This window comes from Dermacentor andersoni, chromosome 7 (genome assembly GCF_023375885.2).
Source record: "Dermacentor andersoni chromosome 7, qqDerAnde1_hic_scaffold, whole genome shotgun sequence".
NCBI classification, from domain to species: Eukaryota; Metazoa; Arthropoda; class Arachnida; order Ixodida; family Ixodidae; genus Dermacentor; species Dermacentor andersoni.
The window spans coordinates 139,272,224-139,293,317 of NC_092820.1; positions in this window are offsets into that span (position 1 = coordinate 139,272,224).

Consider the following 21,094-nt stretch of genomic DNA (forward strand, 5'->3'; position numbering starts at 1 on the left):
TGCTGCTTTTTATATGGGGCGTTTTTTTTTTTTTCATTTTCGAACAGCAGGTCCCCATAGAGCTTTACGCTCTTGGACCCCTTCTTACATATTGTACTGCATATCTGCGCCACTGGCTAACTTCCCTGAATTGCAACTGAAACCTTAGTCTGGAATTCAGCGGGCCTTCATTCGTACTAAGTATATATCCGTTGTATAAACAGCACCGATGCAAGGCAGTGAATACGCGGCAAGTTTCGCACTATTACCAAAATAAAAAGTAAGATCTCTGACATTTGCAGCGGCCGAGAGAGTGAATATGAACACCGATAGTTTAATCTGCGTCAAATTTTTATATTGACGACAGCGGCTTTCGACATGACGAAGCACATTCTTTGCTAATTTTTTGCACTCATAGGTCGCGAAATATATTTTTTGAAGAAACGTATACTCTGGCACCCTTCACCTTTTAAGAAGCTTCGCTTAACGCCGCGAGAAGTCCAGTGAGTAACTTGTTTACGTTCCGAACGACATTTCTCAGAACAATGACGTTGACGATCACCGCCACATGTTCAGTCTGAAAAAATGTAGTCTTAACAGGAATCTTTAGGTTAGAGCGAAGTCCGATGCGGCCACCAAAACACCTGTGAAAAACAGGAAGGTTTTTCTGAGATAGGCTCCTGGCAGATTTTAAATAATTTGGTTGCATTCAAAAGGAAAAAAGGTAAATTCTAGTCACGGCTGCAAGCGGTATTTCTATTTACCTTTTTAATGTTTAGACAAAAGTTGCCGAAATTCGGTAAGATCAAATGAAATAAAAGCATAAGGAATAGATATCTTGAAATCTGCACCAGTGTCACGTATCACACTTAAGTGAACTGCGTGTAGCCAGCAGTGCATGTCGCCAGTACCGATATTTAAACTCAGCGGGCCTTGCCTGGAGCGCTAGAAACGCTTTACAACGAATATCCATGCATGCCCCTTGCATCGCAGCCCCGAAGCAGCCGTATGACTCTGGCGGTCAGCATCGCTGGGGCCGATGCAATGTAGAGGTACGTGTGTTATTTTTAACTGAGACTGCAAAAGTAGTAAGCTCTGATATTTAGGAGCGTTCGAGGACTCGGTCAAATAGGAGGAGTGACACTGAATGCACAGGGTGTCTGAGCTATGTCTTACCAAATGTAATAAAACATTCATGTGTGAGTTCCGAGCAATGAACCACCTCAGTATTGTATGCGATCCACTACAGCACATCAACATTTTTTTTTAACTATGACCTTATGTTAATAAGCAGTAATAATAAATGAACTGTACTGACGATGAAAGCCGTGCGCTGTAGCCACAACACCGTCCATCCTCTGGTAGCGGAGCTTGCGTGTCTGCGCCCTAATAAGCTTTGTGAAGCCAGTGCTGCTGTTGCCACTGTTCCAGTTGCTTTTTCATTTGGTGGAGGTTGGTAAGTTTAGAAGTGAAAAAGAAGAAAAAGCATAAAGAATCGGTGTCTGGAAATGTGCACCAGTAACAGGTATTACAGGCACAGGTAATTTATGAAAGCCTCTAACCCTACAGCTAGAAAAGAACTGGCAGAACTCTCCAAGTTAATCAACAAGCGTAAGACAGCTGACATAAGGAAGTATCTTATGCATAGAATTGAACATGCTCTCAGGAACGGAGGAAGCCTAAAAGCAATGAAGAAGAAACTAGGAATAGACAAGAATGAGATGTATGCGTTAAGAGACAAAGCCGGCAATATCATTACTGATATGGATGAGATCGTTCGAGTGGCTGAGAAGTTCTATAGAGATTTATACAGTACCAGTGCCACCCACGACGACAATGGAAGAGACAATAGTCCAGAGAAGTTTGAAATCCCACAAGTAACGCCGGAATAAGTAAAGAAAGTCATGGGAGCTATGCAAAGGGGAAAGGCAGCTGGGAAGGATCAGGTAGCAGCAGATTTGTTGAAGGATGGTAGGTAGATTGTTCTAGAAAAACTGGCCACCCTGTATACGCAATGTCTCTGGACTTCGAGCGTACTGGAATCTTGTAAAAACGCTAACATAATCCTAACCCATAAGAAATGGGACGCCAAACACTTGAGAAATTATAGACCGATCAGCGTACTGTCCGTTGCCTACAAAGTATTTACTAAGGTAATTGCAAATAGAATCAGGAACACCTGAGACTTCCGTCAACCAAAGCACCAGGCAGGATTCCGTAAAGGCTACTCAACAATAGACCATATTCACAGTATCAATCAGGTGATAAAGAAATGTTCGGAATATAACCAACCCTTATATATAACTTTCATTGATTACGAGAAAGGGCTTGATTCAGTCGAAACCTCAGCAGTCATGGAGGCACTGCGGAATCAGGGTGTAGACGAGCCGTATGCAAAAATTCTTAAAGTTATCTATTGCGGTTCCACAGCCACCGTAGTCTTCCATAAAGAAAGCAACAAATTCCCAAGAAAGAAAGGCGTCAGGCTGGGAGATACGATCTCTCCAATGCTATTCACAGCGTGTTTACAGGAGCTATTCAGAGACCTGGATTGGGAAGAATTGGGGGTGTGAGTTAATGGATAATGCCTTAGTAACTTCAGATTCGCCGATGATATTACCTTGCTTACTTACACAGGGGACCAACTGCAATGCATGCTCACTGACCTGGCGAGGCGAAGCCGAAGGGTGGCTCTAAAAATTAATCTCCAGAAAACTAAAGTATTGTTTAGCAGTCTCGGAAGAGAACAGCCGTTTACGATAGGTAGCGAGGCACTGGAAGTGGTAAGGAAATACATCTACTTAGGACAGGTACTGACTGCGGATCCAGATCATGAGACTGAAATAATCAGAAGAATAAGATGGGCTGGAGTGCGTTTGGCAGGCATTCTCAGATCATGAATAGCAGGTTCTCATTATCCCTCAAGAGAAAAGTATATAACAGCTGTGTCTTACCAGTTTTCACGTACGGGGCAGAAACCTGGAGGCTTACGAATAGGGTTCTACTTAAATTGAGGACGACGCAACGAGCTATGCAAAGAAGAATGATAGGTGTAACGTTAAGGGATAAGAAAAGAGCAGATTGGGTGAGGGATCAAACACGAGTTAATGATATGTTAGTTGAAATCAAGAAAAAGAAATGGGCATGGGCAGGAGATGTAATGAGAAGGGAAGATAACCCATGTTCATGAAGGGTTACGCACTGGATTCCAAGGGAAGGGAAGCATAGCAGGGGGCGGCAGAATGTTAGGTGGCCGGATGAGATTAAGAAGTTTGCAGGGACAACATGGCCACAATTAGTAAATGACCGGAGTAGTTGGAGAAGTATGGGAGAGGTCTTTGTGCTGGAGTGGGCGTAACTAGGCTGGTGTTGGTGAACACGTATCACAGTTCAGTGAACTACGTACAGCTAGCAGTGCATGTCACCAGTACTGATATTTAAGCTCAGCGGCCACTGCCTGGACCGCTAGAAACGCTTGACTACGTATATGCTTGGCTACCCTTTGCATCGCAGCCCCGAAGCGGCCGCGTGACTTTGGCCGTCGGCATTGCTGGAGCCGATGCAATGTACAGGAACCTCTGTCAGTTTTAACAGTGGCTGCAAAAGCAGTAAGCTCTGATTGTGTGGAGCGCTCGAGGACTCTACCAAAGAAAAGGACTGAGACTGAATGTACAGGATGTCTGAGCTATGTCTTGCCAAATGTAATAAAAAAATTCATGTGTGACTTCTCATCAGTCAACCACCTTAGCATTTCCCGGATCAACTACAGCACATAAACATTTTTTTTATCTACGAGCTTATGAAAGCACTGAGTAATAATAAATAAACTGTAGTGACAACGAAGGCTGTGCGCTGTAGTCACATCGCCGTCCCTCCCCTGGTAGCGGACCTTGCGCTACTGCGCCCTAACACTTTTGCGAAAACACTGCTGCTGTTGCCACTGTTCCGGTTGCTTTTTCATTTAATGGAGGTTGCGGCGGTTGCGGCGCTTTTCGCTCGCCTTGTGATTCCGCAGTAAAGCTCTACCATCCGTCGTAGCTGACGACGGCAGCCAGACTACACTGACGGCTTCGCCAGCCCTTGTTTGTGCTAGTGTACTCGGTAAGCACGGGTCTGCCATCTTCAGTGGCACGGGTAACAACGACGTCCAAGATTATTCGTCACCTTATGAGAGAGTTAGCAGACACAACAATGGCGATGAAACCACGAAGCCGAACAACTTCATCTTTTGTATACCGGGTGTCGCCAGCCATTAGTGTACACACCACTGAACCATTCTTCGCACGCGGGTGGGCTTCGAGACACTCTGCACAAAAGTCATTGGCTGACGTGACGGGCGCGAGCTTCGTGCCAAAAAACGCCTCCGAGGCCGATCACAGGAAACTCGCGACGTGCTCACGAGCTACATACAGAACATCGTCAGCCTCTACATACGGATCACCTCTACGTTGACGGAGGCGTACAGGATGCGGCACATCATCAAAGAACCCTGGCATTGTTGTTGAGGTCATCGAGACTTGTCAAAGATTTGGCGCGCTCCGAAGGCAACGCCGTTTCACGGGGCGCTCATCTTTGTCAGACAAGTCCTGTCGAGCATCGCCACTACTCCTGACATTGGGCCCTTCCACTCCAACACAAGATAACTTGGCCACGCGGAGATTCCCCGCACCTTCCCCTGCTATCCTCTGCCGGGCAAGCGACATTGTTCTTGCCTCGAAACTTTCCGGAGGTGAAAGAGGAGAAAGGTAACGAAGCTATGCGCTAAACCCGCGAGCATCTTCCGGCACCAATACTAGCTGCCTATGCCCAGGTAAATGCGTCCTTTAACTATAGGCCACCCACCTTTGCAAGGGCAGTCGCATGGCCACCTTCTAATAATTTTTCGACGTTGCCGACTGCGACAGGAACGTTTGTGAAGCCCTCGGCTTTTTCTCTGCGTTGCGTGAGACAAAACCAATTGCATGTTAGAATTCTTGTAAATACTCATATTGTTGGCAAAACCTTTAAAATCTAGATAATTGATTATTCCTACCTGTAACAGTAGACACTTTAAATCCAGTTTGTAAGATAGTAATTTCCTTTCATCCCCATTTATTAAAAAAATGCGAACGGTTTCTTCCCGGCCCAAGTAATGGCCCATTCCCCAGAGAGGGTTGCGCCATTTCACTCGGAAAGAAGAACAAGAACAAGGACGAGCGCTCGTGCTGTTTTGTTTTCGTTTACTTTCCTCGTGTCCTTCCCGCTGCTTCCAGTTTTACTCAAATAAACCAACTTGCCGAAAGCAAACTTTGGCTGCTGTTTTCTACAATAGATTTTCTTAGTAATATCAAGTAGTCATATATCTTTTGTAATGTATTGCTGGTACAATAAATTTTTGTAATTGTACGATCTCCACTATGGCTTTTCCTGTATTAGCACTGAGAAATTGTTCTTCTAATGCAAAACTCTGAGTGTGAGCAAAAGCTGCTCCGTAGCTCCCGAAGCAACTGAGTGCGATTGATCAATAGTTCAGCGGGATAACATTGCATCTCTACCTTGCGCAATTACCCGTCATAAACACTGGGTCACCCAGAACATGGCTTTCCTTGTCTAAGCTCTGCCGAACACAAACGCGCGCATACACGTAGTACTGAAATTATTCGTAAACGTAAGTGTTTTCAAATTAAATTTACATGTGTTTCTTGTCACTAATGACTGCGTAGGAAACGCATAACATTTTATCACCAGAATACAGAGTGTTTTGTATTTATTCTCATGGGTCTAAATCTAAAAAAATCAAAAGGTAACAATAAAGCCATAATATGCAATACCCTCATTGATTTTCGCTGTGTCAGCATGGCAACGAGAATATTTGAAGAAAGATTCGACTTCACTCTTTCAGGGCACCTATTGTATACATAAATATGGTGTTGTGTCATACTTACTTTTGCTGACACTTGCCGGAAAAGCACTACACCAAAGAAACATTATTAGTTTTACATCTACAACATGACAATCAAGGGCGCTTACTTGTCAATATTTTTTGCTTGATTTAAACGCGAGAAGAGGTAAGCAAGTAGGCAGTTTCTTGGTTTCACTATTGCTAAATTGCTGCTTAATATGCTGCACAGAATGCTTGTAGCACGCTCTGGGAACATGAGAAAAACTGGAACAAGGTAGTAGCAGGAGCCAACGTTTCGGCAAGCAGAATTGTCTTTTCCAACGAGACATTTGCTACCCTCGGTACAGTGTCTATAGGTATGGGTCTTGTAAAGGAGAGCGTGGTTGAGGCGGACGTGTGCGGCAAGGTGAGAGGCGTGTTAGCTGCGAGAGTGTAGAATTGAGAATAAAAGAGTGCAATACACTAGGCCGGTGAAACGGCCGTGTATCAGCCGGCGTGTCACACGGCCATGTGAGACGCGGCCGTTGATACGTCGCCTTCCACGTGTTTGCCTGGGTTCGGGCGACATGTAGGACAAAACAAATTTTGTGATGAACTCCAACTGACGGGTTCACTGCTGTATGAAATATTGAAAAAAAAAACAATTCCACGCCACGCAAGAATCAATGCTATGCGAAGCAATGTGCGGGGAGCCTGCCAAGTTACCGAAATGAACAAGAGTACCAAGACGCATGCGACTGTTCGACGACTCACATGACAGGCATGTCATGACAATGTTGTCAAGAGCTATCACTTATGTTAGTTATGCACTCTTGCCATGCTATGCCAATTTTGTTACACACCAAGAGGCAGGTGGCTGTTTCATGACTTACTTTGCACGCATGTCTTGAAATTCATATCATGGATATATGGTCATCATAGACTCTTGTCCTACTGTGCAGATTTTGTACATATCAAGATGTAGGCGGCTGTTTCATGACTTATATGACATGACCTATCATTTAAGTTGGTCATACGCTCTGCCACACCATGATAATTATGGTATATATAAAGTTAACGAAAGGACCATCAGCGCACCAAAATGTAGGCGGCTGTTTCATGACCCACATGACAAACATTTCATGATATTGATGTTATGATCCATCATTTATTTTGGTCGTACACTGTTGTCGTACTATGCCACTTTTGGTGCATAGCAACTTAACGAAAGGACCGCGAGAGCCCCGAGACGTAGGTGGCTACATAGAATCTTGCAAAGGGCAAACGTTCGGCCAAGAAATGCTTCGCATATAGAAATGCATGTCGCTATGACTGCTATTTGAGCAGCTGTCGTGCCGCTAAGTGAAATATACTTTCATATATACGTGCCCTTTAGATACGTTTAGGCAGCGCATTTAGGCTGATGATTTTCTCCTTTTCCTCACTTGCAGCAGATGCAAAAGTGATTTCGCAGAAAAATACGACCGTGAGATGCACTCATCTATTTATGCATGCGGGCTACTTGTGTGCAGGCACCGGCTGGGTTAAATAGGCCTATAGGAACAATTATGGCAGAGTGCTTCTTTGTCATTCAGTATGCCCATAGCAAAAAAGTAGCAGCAAAGATTCCATATATATTTCTAGTGAACTGACGTGTGCTTGTTATACAGGGTGTCCCAGCTAACTTGGACAAACATTTTTAAAACAAGTATGCGTTCTTCAGAACAGCAATCACGTGGGTGTTGTTAGTGTTCATCTAAACTTGCAGTACTATCTTTTTATTTGTATCTTTTGAGTAATTAGCCAAGCTAAATTAATTACCCTTTTAAATATAGATTGAAATGTTCAGCCGTCAATAGGAAAGTTGTGGAGCTAAACAAATATTGTGCATCTAAGGCACGTCCAACAAGATAGACTTAGCGTGGCCGTTTTTATTGGGGAAAAACACAAGCCCGCGGAGTTTAAAAAATACCACGTGACAGCGCGCTCTGTGCGCCCCATTGCGCCGCGTTTACAGCGCTCTCATGAGTGATTTGTAAAAACATCGCCAGCGCCAGGCATTTCCTTCACTTACGAGAAAAGGTTTCAACCTTTGCTCAGCTCTGACATTACCAGCAGCGGCTGACGACGGCGCTCCGAAAAAGCGCTTCGTCAGCAGCCGCTCGCGCCTGTCGCCGAAGAACGTGCCGTCAACACCCGTTTATTCCGGCATGACGAGACGAGCAATTTTTTTGCCAGCCTTCAAGTCGTGCAGAATAGAAAAAAAATACACACAAAACATGCATCATACATCTAAAACATGTGCGAGAGAGATCATCGTTTGTTACAGCGCAGCTTTTTTTCCAAGCTGTGCCAGCGGTTAGATGCATGTGAGCTCGACTGTCTATTACGGTCATGCCAGGCATCAGTTTCGCAATTTTTTTGCAGTGCCTAAAGCATGCCGTACTCAAGCGAGGAGAAGGCGAACATGGTCAAAACCTTGGGAGTGGCACGGGGCGACAAGAGGAAAGCTGCCAAGGTATACCGAAATTGGCAATGTTGGGGAAGACCTAGCGCGAATACTATTCTTAGGAGTTACTTGACAATGAAAGAAACAGGTAGCTTCAAGAAGACGCGGTACAGAAAGGGGACCACCAGTGAAGAGGCTGAAGGAGACAATTTGGCTTTCATGACTGCAAATCCTCATTCCAGCGTGCGCGATGTGAGTGGTGAGGTCGGCATTTTAATGTCTTCAGTGTCAAGAGTTATTAGGAAGGCTGAAATGCATCCGTATCACCTCCAACTGCATCAAAAGCTGCAAGAAAGATACTTTCAATGGCGGCTTGATTTCTCAAATTGGATCCTTGTGAACAGTGACGAAATACCGTATTTGGTTGACAAAGTGCTCTGGACAGATGAGGCAACCTTCTCTAGAAATTCTCAAGTCAACATCCATAATGCGCATTACTGTAGCGATACAAACCCACATTGGGTGGCGCAGACCAGACACCAGTACCAATGGTCATTCAGTGTATGGTGCGGTATCTTTGACGGAAAAATAATTGGCCCCATATTTTTTACCAGATGCTCACTGCTGAGCGGTACGTGAACGATATCTTGAAAAGCCCAGTCGAAGATTTTCACTGTGATCTTCCTCGTACGTTTTGAAAGCGAACTTGGTATCAGCACGGCGGTACACCAGCTCACAGCAGCAGCCTTGCCGAAGCCTGGCTTGACGAAGTCTTCAAACGCCAGTGGGTGGGGCGGCATGGACCAGTGACATGGCCTGCAAAGTCACCGGACTTGACTCCACTTGACTACTTTTTGTGGGGACATGTGAAAGACCGAGTGTACCGCAAACCTACAACTACACCAGAAGCGCTAAAAGCAGACACTGCTGATGCCTGCAGTGAGATACCGTCTTGCGTCATAAAAAAAGCTACATCGGACGTGCTGGAAAGGTGCCTCGTACTGCATTATGGCAGAGGGCGATTTGTTTGAACACATTCTTTAGACAAGCATCACGGAGAATAAATTTCTAGAACCCTTATCCATGAAAAGAGCTCCCCCATTTGTGGGAAACTTTTGTACGACGTGGAAAAAGCATATCAGTATTATAAAATTACAAATTGTCTACCGACAAGGAATGCACAGGAAGCTAAAAAGCAACCTTCCGTGTCGGATTACAATTCTTACTTTTGTGACAATCAGTGGAACTCACACGACGCTATCAAGCTTGTTATATTGCGTGTTTGCTTGGTGGGACGCTGCTCCCGATATCGAACTCATAAGCTTGTCATTTTTCCTGCGCATGCATTCTGCTAGCGTGAGAATGAAATTATCACCGCAGAAACGGGAGCCGCGTTGTATTTCAACTGCCGCCCGAACCCACTCGCGTTTATCTCGGAACCAAGCCCAACGGCGAAGCTCTGTCGTGCGTAGCACGAAAAGCGTCAAGCGAGCAATGTTTTTTTACAAAGCACGGTTGAGAGCACTGTAATCGTGGCGCGCTCGGGCTCACAGAGCGCACTGTCACGTGGTATTTTTTAAACTCCGCGGGCTTTCGTTTTTCCCCAATAAGAACGGCCACGCTAAGTTTACCTCGTTGGACGTGCCTTGGTTGGACAATATTTGTTGAGCTCCACAACTTTCCTATTGAAGCCTCACCGTTTCAAGCTATATTTAAAAAAAGTTAATTTATTTATCTCGGCTTTCAAATCACCCAAAACGACGAGCAAAAAAACGGTACTGTAAGGTTAGATAAACGCTAACAAAATCTACGCGATTTCTGTTCTGAAGAACGCATAGTTTTTTTTTCAAGATCTTAGTTCAAGTTAGCTGGGATACCCAGTATATGTTGGAATGGCTCAGAAGTTTACATATAATGAATTCCCCAGATATGATATTGAGGGGCCCATGTGCGAGTGTAAATTGCATGTGGGAGGGCGGGCGCATAGTTAAGTTCGTATGAGGCTGATATGAATTAATTCAAGTAAGGCTACCTAAAAATTTGGACAGACACGTTCATACCTGACCTAATGGGGAAGGTCAGATGTAGTGTAATAAAATGGATGGAAATCACCATGTATTATCCTATATTTATGTTGCTATATTGACATGTGTCCACATACATAACTCCGAATGACCATATATACCCTTTTTTTTATTATAATGATTTCTGCGCTCTTCAATATAGGAGCATATGCGACATTCCTGTAGGAAAATGTTTGAAAAAAAATTATTGTGAGAGTTTATTGGCCTTTCAATGAGAGCGCGATAGGTTTCGCTATAATGATCTTTGGGCTGTACTAACGGCGCGAGAACTGCCGGGCAAAAGCATTGCAGACGTGTCGCGCAAGCCTTGCTCAGCTCTTAGGCCCCAGTTTCAGCATTGAGCGTCGGCGTGTCTCGGTGCCACTCGGCCTCTCTCGGCGTCACGGAGCGAACGAGCGCAGCGAAGGATGAAAGAGCGAACGCGTAGAGTAGCGGCGAAACAAAGACGGCGATAGCGAAGAGAGCGCAAGGAGGAAAGCGGAGGGGGAGAGAGAGAGAGAGAGAGAGAGAGAAAGGCAAAGGAAAGACAGGGAGGTTAACCAGAGATTATCTCCGGTTGGCTACCCTGTACTGGGGGGAGGGGAAAGGGGATGCAATAGGTGAGAAAGAAAGAAGGATAAAAAAAAAGGAAAAAAAAACCTAAGCACCCACACACGCACGTACACACGAACTATTTCTGTGGGCACTGTCACGCAACCCGCAAAGGCATTCCTAGTCTTACGCAGTGTCACCGTACAGTCCTGCGCCACACAGTCCTGCGCCACACAGTGTACTGTCACAATTTGTCAGAAAGTCCCGTGTCTTTCAAGTATCGCAGCAGCGCCTTCATAGCGGATCGCGCTGATGTTCGCGTAGGCCAGGTTCCAAGGATCTTGCTTTCTGTCATTGGGCGCTTGTCCAGTTTGTCTAAGGTGGCTGAGAGGACAGTTCTTTGTGGGTTAAAACGAGAGCACTGACAAAGAAGATGCTCGATCGTTTCGTTGCACCCGCAGAAGTCCCACAGTGGGCTGTTGGCCATTCCGATAAGGAAAGAGTAGTCATTTGAAAATGCTACTCCAAGCCATAGACGGATAAGAAGGGTGCAGTCACGTCGTGGAAGCTCGGGCGGAATATGGAGCTGTATATTAGGGTCCAGAGTATGGAGGCGTGCACTTGTGAAATCGGATGAATTCCACTGGGCTAATGTCAGGTCACGCGCAAGCGCGGCAAGTTTTTTCGCTGCGTCGGCTCTCGAAAGAGGAATGGCAACGCAGTTGACGCCGTCATGGGCAGATCGGGCAGCTGCGTCTGCTCGATCATTGCCATGTATGCCACAGTGACTAGGCAACCACTGATATATTATATCGTGTCCTTCGTCAACTAGTCGATGGTGGACTTCTCTGATCTCTGCGGCGAGCTGCTCATGTGATCCATGGCGCAGTGCTGAGAGTACACTCTGTAGGGCTGCCTTGGAATCACAGAAGATTGACCATGCGTGGGATGGTTCCTCCTTAATAAAATGAAGAGCCGCACGCAGAGCTACCAGTTCAGCAGCTGTCGTTGATGATACATGTGACGTCTTTAGCTGTATCTTGACGGATCTTCTTGGTATCACCACAGCGGCAGCTGCGCTTGCAGATGTGACTGAACCGTCGATGTAAACGTGTACGCGGCCACTGTGCACCTCATGTAAAAGTTCTAACGTGGCCTGCTTAAGGGCAAACGATGGCATGTTGGCTTTCTTCATGATTCCTGGGATGGTGAGGCGTATGTCAGGTCTGTGCAGGCACCATAAAGGTAAGGATAGTCTTGCTGCAGGCATGTAGTTCGATGGCAATGAGGTACGATTGGCATCAATTAAACGACTGAAAGTTGTGTGTGGCCTTTCTGTGGGTAGAGCCGCAAGATGGTGAGAAGGTAATCGGGCAACGTGCCGAATATGCGCCCTGAGAGCGTCGGTTGCCAAGTACGTTGATATTGGGTGATCTCGAGCTATGACAATCGTTGCCGCTGTAGACGCACACCTCGGAAGACCGAGACACGTCCTTAGGGCTTGAGCTTGTAGTCCCTGGAGTACACGCAGGTTTGTTTTGCAGGTGTTCCCAATCACAGGGAGGCTGTATCTTGCGAAACCGAGGAACAAGGCGTTATACAGCTGCAGCATTGACCGCACCGAAGTGCCCCATGACTTTCCGCCGAGAAATTTGAGGAGATGTATTATTGTCAATAATCCCTTCTTCAGGTATGAAACATGCGGGCTCCATGATAGGTCTCGGTCAATAATTACCCCTAAAAAGTGGTGTTTCCGTGCATTTTCTACTGCTTGCCCATTGACCTTTACACTGTAACGCTGCATTTCCTTCCGAGTGAATGTAACAAGGCAGCATTTCTCTGAAGACAGCTCTAAGTTCTGTTTTCGCAAGTACAGAGATGTTATCGTAGCTGCCTTTTGTAGGCGTGCTCGTACCTGCAGTCGTGTTACGGCAGACGCCCAAATGCAGATATCGTCGGCATATATTGATACCTGAACTGTGTTGTGCAAGCATCGGACTAGGCCAACGAGCGCTAGGTTGAATAGCGTCGGGCTCAACACTCCGCCTTGCGGTACTCCACGGCACGTTTGGTGTTGAGTCGTGGCGCCATCCTCGGTCATCACGAAGAAATGCCTGTCGGGAGGCTTCAAGAGGCGCCATCACGGGTAAAGCGGACGAGGACGGTGTGGAGAAACCATTAGAAGGAAATCGTGTAGCTGCGCAAGACAGTCTCTGCGATGATGACCACCACGAGATGGCGCCAGAGCAGCGTGCTGTTGTCTCTTCACTGATGCCATGCGGCGAGCACGTCGACTGATATCAAATATAGAAACAAAGCACTGCATGATGGGAAGTCTGTCAACGGTGGTTGCTGTGAATCGCTCCCACACGTCACCCACGCGCTATCTCTTGCGATCTCGCGATTAGCGAGCCACTGGCGGCACTCTTCGCTCCGTTTGCAACGCTCCGCCCGAGACAGATTGTCCGCGGCAGACAATGTATCGCGATATGAAAACACGTATAAGCTGAGGTCAAATATCGCAATGAGAACTGTCGTAATTGTCGGTCAATTTGTTCACTTACCGACCGGAGTCCAGAAAGGAGATTCCCACCCTCCCTTATGAGAACCTCTATAGATGAGAGAGAAGAGGCTACCTACAATATACAGCACTGCTGAAGTACCAGCTCTTCAATTCCAAAATATATATGACTCAGTGTTCGTTGCGGTACTGCAAACTTGGGAGGTTTCACCCTAGTCCATGATTTTGTACAGATAAGGAAAAATACAGCTAAATGTTCCCCGGAAAAAATGTGGCCTGCAAATGGCAGAATTGGGTGCACGGGATATTTGCAGGAATAATAACTGATCTAGATGTTCAGCGAGGACTGGGTCAAGCAAATCACACTTTCTTAAAATTTTGATGTAGCAATTTAGGCGCTATGAGGAGCATGTATTTATGCAGCCACCTAAATATATGCGTCTTCTCTAGTCGCTGTAAGCCACGTACTCATGGCGTTCACAAAACTGTATTAGAGGTGAATATTTCTTGATAGCATCGATAATAAATTGTATTTCATTTATAAACACGCAAATCACCCACCAACGGTGCTGTGCACACGTGGATAGATGTTTTTTCAGGTTACATTAGCTTTATGTTCATGAGGATAACATGCGGAAATATTTTTGCCAGTGTTTCAAATGCAATAAATCCCCCACAAAAACAACCTGAGACTTGTTTTGATATTTCTGGATGTGGGAATAGAAAGTGCGATAGCTCTAGCGTGACAGAAGTCAATGCTAGGGCAAGGCTTTGACGTAGGAATATTTAAACTTCTCTTTGCGATCATGCCTTTTTCTGGAAATGTCGAAGCATAGTCATGCAATACTTGAAAATTGAAGAAAACAAACCATATCTCGTACCCTTTAAGTGCATCTGTGAGTCGAAAGCCGCATAATTTCCGCTGAGAGTCGTTTTGCTACTTTCTATATTACGAATCTGCAATGAAGATTCTATTTCTTTTGTCTGTGACTTTACCTATCCTCTTAACGTGTACAGACCAGTATAGCGTAAAAGGTAAGAAAATTTATATAGCCAATGAAATATTTGCGCTTGATTACCGAGCAGATTTCAATGTGATACCGCTAAAGGAAATGCTTAGCCAACATGACCTAAGTTAGCAGTGCAAATTATCGAAGTGCACAGTTTTAATCTGGTTTTGGAGAAAAGCAGCGTAGTATTCTTGGCATACTGTTATTCATGAAGAAAACGCTCTGCTGTTGGTTAAATCGAACACCGTACATTTCAGTGGTAAACGTATGCATTCAAACAGCCAAAAACTGGTTGTCGCTAAAGTGCACAAAGCAAAAAAAAAAGGAAGTATAAACATGCACGTAGCTCGAGGAAGCCAAGAGTAAGTTATAAAACTGCTACGTCAATATAAATAAAGCGCGTTGAGCAGAGCTCATATGCATTTTAGGTCGGACCAGATAGCTCTAGTAAAAAGGAAACTTACGTTTGTTCTTGTATTGGGAACTTTATTGTATATGCTATCAAATTTTGAAATTGTCTACTTGCACATTTCTGTTAAAACTAAAGTTCAGATTCGGAAATATTGGCTCGGTAAGAGGTTGTTAGAAAATGGTAAAGCGTTTTAAGGGAAGCTGAGTTTAGCCATACCAGGTACATAAGCAATGACGTTGAATTGTGCTCAAAGGTGTCTATTTTTGGAATAAAAAGCTTGCTTGAAAAGTTTGGGGGCGAATGAGCGCGCCTGACATCGCCCTTGAGAGAGTGTCTTAAAGCTAAATCATTGGGTGACGAGAAGCAAGCACGTTGTGGCCTGCAACGATGTGCAAGAGCTGGGAAATCAGCAGCGAGGTTCTCACAAAGCGCATATATTTGCAGAATAGTGGTGGTGAAGGTATTATTCTGCATAGCTTCTACTAATTCCCCATGATCTGAAGTCTGCACTGAATAACCAACTATGAGCCCGGTGGGGCATGAAAATCAAGGCGACATCTTTCAGGCTGCTTACGAACAAAAAAACGTTTAATGTTCTAGAGCACTTTAATTTTTAATTGTCTGTATGGTTAGTATACTAATCATTTTCTTTAAGCATTGACCAACCTTCATTTGTGACATGGCCCCACTAGTTTAAAAACTGTTAGTTTGCGCCTCACCTTGTTTTCTTTAAGTGGAAAGTAAAACAAGTACGAAACTGTACTATTATACTCCAACGCTTCCACGAAAAAAATAATTCAACACTATGTTATTCCTTATGCTTTGAACATTTCCTGTACATCACCTACAACTGCCAATCCCACCCCATTTCAAAGTAAAAATATTTTGACACATTGTGTTCCCATGGGTTTTGTTCGGACTGGAGTAAACATTGCCTGTAGTTATTTGCCAAGGTTTCCAGCCTACAAGTAATATTCTGCAATGGCATAAATTATTTGACAAACGCGATACACAACCAGCGTGTCTATTACATCATTTATTTTATTCCGACCAAAAGTAAACGAGGCAACGTTGAACATTCACAGGATATCGAACAAAGAAGTTACGCGGTTTATAAATCCCTGTGTAATGCTCTGGACTGCTTTTGAGTTAGTTTTCTGCGACAGACACTCATAATCTTAATAGTTAAAGCTTTTACCCCAGATAAAATGAAACACCCGCGTAGAGTACAGTTGCATATTGAATAATGTAGCAAATAAAGTAATCCCAAAATGAAGAAATGACACGCAGTTCGAGCCTAAACGAAGAAGACCTGACACGATCAATTATTTAGCAAGTTTCCGCAAAAACTGTTTCAGATTTAGCCACAAGTAACCGAGAATATGTCTCCATGTCATCAAATCATAAACACTGAGGTAGATTGAGCGATGGCACGACATCAAGAGAAGAATATACGTCCTCCGCATTATCATCATAAGCGATATTTATCTGCGTTGCACATAAAATTATCCACCAAGGAAAGCATATCCCAGCGTTCTGCAATTACAGCTGCCGAGCACTGTATTCCGACTGGCGTCTATAAAATTTCTTAACTTCATCCGACCTACTAATTTTCCGCCCTCTTCAACTGCGCTTCAATTCCCGTGTTACCCCTTTCGTGACTCTAAAGCTCCAACGGTTATCTACCCTCCGTGCTTTATGGCCTAGCCACCTATAGTTTTTTTTTTCTTTTGCAGTCAAATAGGATGTCGGTTATCCCCAATTCCTTACTGATCCACATCGGTCTTTCACTGTTTCTTGATCTTAAGGATAGTATTTTTCGCTCGACTGCTCGTTTAAGCGGTCCTCAACTCTTGTGCTTCTTTGTTAACTTCCAAGTGTCTATCCGAAATGTTAGAGCCATTAGCATGCAATGAGTGTACACTCTTCTTTTCAGTGACGCCAGTAAGCTCCCAGTGAGTATTTTCTGACACTTTGTATTGCGCACGAAGCGCAATACACACGGACCCGGATATATGTCGCAGCATTTCTTTACTGTCGCCTAAAGTGGCGACTGCACGAGTGTAGCATCAGCTCATAGTGGCAAGATATGCGCACTTTTTCTAGTGACAATATGCTGGCTTTGCCTTTGCGCATTGCTTTCTAAGTGGAAACAGGAAATATGAAAGTTGGTCGGAGTAGTAAAGTCGATCGTCCGAACACGTGGTATAATCGCTCTGCATGCCACCAAAGAATTCACAAAATACAATAAATATTTATTGGTTTATGTAGAAAAAGCATTCAAGTAAATGTGGCGCGACTATGGGAATACCGAACATGGTGTGTTTTTTCGCGAGCATAAAAATTCATACCAGCATATAAATCAGGCAGCTTGAACTTAAAAAAAAAAAGAAAAGTCGCCTTTGTGTGGAGCACGGCAGTCGCGCTTGACCGCGATTCGTGGCATCAAAAACTACAAGCGATCGCGTAAAAAAACAGGGAGTAAAAATATTCGGTAAATTCAGAAAGTTTGTGCCCAAATACTTTACAAACACAGCACATTAAATGCATCCTGACAGCCAAGAAAAGGAATTTGAATAGATTTACCCAAGGAATAGAATCGGTTCAAAGAAGCAACCTGGCAACAGTACGACCGATCGAAAAAGACTATAGATCAGCCAATTAAAATCGGTATAAGTAATAAGAACATAAAATAACATGTTAAATGAAAATGTTAGCACACATGTACGTAGGATATTTTTCTACCTTGGCGAGGATAGTTAAATAGCTAGCTAAGCAACAGGACTGGCAAGCAGAAACTAAATTATCTGAAGAGCGATTCGGTGGCAGGTTTTAATTAAACCGGAAGCTCCGGCTGTTTAGATGCGCTACATGGTCCCGTTTGAAAATTAGCAATATATTGGTGCCATTTATAAAATATAAGGCAAGTATTTGCCAGATTTCATTCAATTGCACTGTTCATAAAGAAAAATATTGTGGCGCAAGTCACAATTATCAGAACAAGTAGACAATACGCACGTTAGACAGAACGCTTTATCATAAGACGAAAGAAAGAAACCTTTTCGTAAGTCGCATGGACACAGTGCATGTTTGCTTTTGTAACTTGCTTTACAGAGGCACAGTTGTCAAAGCACAAAAGCTGACATCGTGACGCGACGAATAAGCGAGTTTTCGCCTAACAAAACAAAAAGCACAATTAACTCTTCGGTCTCCTATTACAGACGTGAACACGCTTTGCATCTAGTTCATCATTTCGCCACGATAGGAAAAAAATAGAACCCATAGAAAGCCACGAGACACCAGCAACTGCACACAAGTATACGTACACCCATTTGTAGGCACGCATTCCGTTCAATACACTTGTACAAACAACCTCACACTGCACAGTAAATCCAAAGGTGACCGCAGCAGCACAGGCAACTCTCTGAAATGCCACACCAATACGTATACTTTGCTTCGTCGCACAGCCATGCCGAAACAATATAAGATTAGCGCTTGTAGCATGGTTCTGACGGGTGTTGTTGGAGTCGCGAGGCGCTTTTCCGGTTGCCGGGTGTACGTTGAACAAGCTTTCTCGCGCCTGCGGCGTTTGTGCTGAGTCAGTCACGCCTTCTTATACCTTTCTGCGGCTTATGGTGCCATACCTTCAATTTAACAACACTGATTTCCTCGGGGAGCAGTAGAGACCGGGCCTGCTCTCTTGGAGAGGTATCTTCGCCCGTGCCAGGCTTTTCGTATGCTGCTCTCTGTGACCTTTAGAAATAATTTTATGATCCGCTTTGATTTAGGCAAACGTCCTTCTGCAAAAACATGTGCAAAAATTAGTAGGCGCGAGACACGCAGTTAGCGAAATGGAAGCAAAGCCGGTATGTGCGACATACCTTTAGGCACTGCGTTATTATAATAGGTGTTTTCCTGAAGCCTCCGTTCCCCAGTTCAATGTGCCCTCCTGGAGCAGTACTTGTGAAAACTAAAATATATCGTTGCGGCAATAAAAGCACCCAGAAATGAAAAAAGCGCCCCGCGACTTCTACAACACCAGTCAGAACCTTGCCGCTTGGCGCAGCCAATCCCTCGAAGGAAATGCAAGTACGGTCACCCCTACAGACACACAAGACCCGCATTCTTCGAGCACATCGGCCGTTTCTCTGATTTATCCAAAAAGTATAATATGCGAAAAAGGGAGAGCGAAGCTGCTTCACCCGTCAGGGCTAAACCATGTCACGGCCGCGCCGACGGGCTAGAGGGGCGACGATACGCGCCCGGTCGTGACCACATATGGTTAACGATGCCGCCACGGCCAGAAGAGAAGGAGGATAAGATTGAAATGTTGTGCTTTCCCTCATGCTCGACGGCCCAGGCGGTCTCACGACGCCTCGAACTATCAGGTGGCCGAATTTCTTGAGAGAGGGCGTCGCTTGAGCTCGCCCTCGCTCTGTCTTTAAGCTTTCTCGCCCAACCTTCCCTTCCAATCTTTTGCCCTTTCACACCTTTCTGTCAGGAAGCTGAGCTGGCTGAGCCGGTTGCCCGGTAAAGTCAGTTGGTTCGGGTTGGCTCCAGTGTTGGCAGGCGCCTTTGTTTTTGACTAATGGTATCTTCGACTGGTCGCCTCCATTCCCCGAAGCAGAGTCGGGCAGATCCGGCGTTCCCCGAGCTCAGAGGTAGAGGAAGAACGCGCAAACCGAACGTGCGACTCGCTCTCGGAGGAAATGGCAGATGCGAAACCACATGACTACTGCCAACGTCCGATGTTTCACCTATCCAAAGCTCCCGGCGCTGCCTGGAAAACCGGCGGACGCGCCGGCGGGACGAGCGTTCGTCGAGACGCCAGGATGCAGTGGCCTAGGTTGCCTAGGTTACGGTGGGCCGTCGCCAACAGCAGCGACGCGGCGCTGCGATGACGTTTCAATCTCGACGACTGCTCTGACGACAGGGCCCGGAACGCCTCAGAGCGCTCGAAGATGGAGTAGAGCTATCGAAAAGAACCAGCCGAACGCAGGGCGCGCACCCTCTTTCGACCAGCCGAAGACAACGCCGCTCGCGAGAGCGCTCCAGAGCGCTCAGAAGCGACCAGCCGAAGATGGCATTAAGAACACTCGCAGAGGAAGCTCTTCATTCTGTGGCTTCGAGGCGTAAACCAACGACCCTTGTTGACCCTTGTACTACGCGGTGTCTCTTCTTTGCCTCCGAAAGCGGGTCCAGCCTGGTCGATGCCTGCGTTTCACTGACAAAAAAGTAAGTACTACATGAAAGCGCCTTATCTGTGATAATTGTCCCCGCGAAATGTCCTTTGCATGGACATGTCACGTTTGCGTGCCGCGCTCGAAAGGCATACGGTGGTGCCCAATCTAACCTTAAGACATGTAATTGCACAGATAAATGAGTGCTTTTTTTCCACACTGTTAGCGACTATTTCTCGAGTTTTCATTTCTTTTTCCGTGATCCTGACACAATTGCAAGATGTAGTGCTCAAACTTTATTTCCTAATTGCAGCTATCTGTGGTCCGTGGTACGCGTACAGGAGAGTTGGTACCCCTGTATATACAGGGACATTAGAAAGAGCTAATTATTCAGGCCAGGCTTTTCACAGCAGGTGGTGTACGCAGCCCAAAACTTTAAGGATTCAAGCGGTGTCGGTCGTTTGGCGACATAAAATAGCGCTCCTTGCGCTTCCACTGGCTCGCTATTCGCGCATTAGTATCACGTACGCGATCACGCAGCCTCACGTAGCCGAAATAATTTGTTTGGCACGTTTATTATTCATAAATATCTGGGTGGCGTGGTAGTGCCGTTCAAAAATATTCCCGCCTCTAATGTATTTCCCCTTCTTGTTCGCGCTAATTGGCACGTTTGCTGTTGCGGCAGCATGTTTCGTTTCAACTCGTGCTGCTTGCGTGTAACCCACCTGTCTTATTTTGACTGTGTACTGCGCATTCGGTCGAGCTACAGTCACGCTTGGAATCGTCTGACGGCTGGTCGGCATTACCAAAATATTGCGAACTTCGTGGCCGACTGCTTGTGGCCGCATTCTCGGAAGGGCGATGAGAGCACGCCACTTTGCACATGATTTTCTTTGGCGCCACCCATTTCACCTGCTAATTGTGGGTGGCCTGCTTTAATTGGCATCGGTGTTCGTACGGCAAGTCATGAATCTAAATCTGCTCAATCTGGCCACATTTTGATGGGGGCTAAAACACCCGTGTACGTAGATGTAGCTGCACTTTAAAGAAACCTAAGGTAGTCAGAAT